The sequence below is a fragment of the Crocodylus porosus genome, unplaced genomic scaffold (genome assembly GCF_001723895.1).
Source record: "Crocodylus porosus isolate Cpor-Errol unplaced genomic scaffold, CroPor_comp1, whole genome shotgun sequence".
Lineage (NCBI taxonomy): Eukaryota > Metazoa > Chordata > Crocodylia > Crocodylidae > Crocodylus > Crocodylus porosus.
In genome coordinates, this window is record NW_017728931.1 from 118,502,007 (window position 1) to 118,503,069 (window position 1,063).

The following is a 1,063-nucleotide window of genomic DNA, read 5'->3' on the forward strand; positions in this document are numbered from 1 at the left end:
GCGAGGGGACTTTCCTGCTGCGTTCGCCTTTTGCCATCTGTTTGCTTCCCCGAGTTCATTCAAAACTCTTAGCCCTTTCACAAGCCACCTCCAGACTAGGGAATTCTTCTTTTACCTAAAACAGGGCCTGCTGAATGGATCTGAAGAGCGGGAGGGAGACATTTCTACCCGGAGGGTTTTGTATCAAGAAAAATGGTTAGTGGGAAGATGGAGGACTCCTGTCCTTACAAACTGGGGAGTCCTGAAGTATCTTCAGGGAATCCGAGTCTCTTCTAGGATGAACCTGAGAAAAAATACCTTTTACAAAGGCTGGAATCAGCACTTCCCATGCTCTGTGCATTTACATATTAACAAGCTTTTCCCGACTCACAGAGCTGTACCAAATTACACCAGCTAAGGATCCGAACCAGGATGCAGAGACATGGCATATTTTATCTGCTTAGGTGGTCTCTTCATGGGTGTCTCAGCATTTTTCAGCCATGAATGAATTAAACAACGCAACACCCTAGTGAAGAAGGGAAGTGTTCCCATTTGACAGATGGAGATCCAAGGTACAGGGAAAGGATGCCACTCAGATAAGGTCATATAGCGGGGCAGGCAATTATTTCAAGTGGAGGGCTGCTTACTGAGTTTTGGCAAGCCAGTGAGAGCCGCATAACAGGCAGCCAGGGGCAGACAAGATGTGGGGGGACATGGGCACACTAGAAGGAAGCAACAGGCTACAATCGGACCTAGACAGGTTACAAGGGTGGGCGGACGAGAATAGGATGGGATTCAACACTGACAAGTGCAAAGTGATGCACCTGGGGAGCAACAACCAGCACCATACCTACAGGCTGGGGAACTCCCTTCTCATCAGTACAGAGGCGGAAAAGGATCTTGGAGTCACTATTGATGCCAAGATGAACATGGGCCGGCAGCGTGGGGACACAGTCAGGAAGGCCAGCCGTACCTTGTCATGCATCCACAGATGCATCTCGAGCAGGTCCAGGGAGGTGATCCTCCCCCTCTATGCGGCACTGGTCAGGAGAGGCTACGGGACCTGAACTTGTTCGGCCTCCAC

General features: G+C 50.3%; 1 protein-coding gene across 5 annotated transcripts in view; it reads right to left on the reverse strand.

Moving 5' to 3' along the window:
* CPNE8 (copine 8) overlaps nt 1–1,063 on the reverse strand; it is a 293,497-nt gene that overhangs the window by 104,076 nt on the left and 188,358 nt on the right. The window lies entirely within an intron of this gene.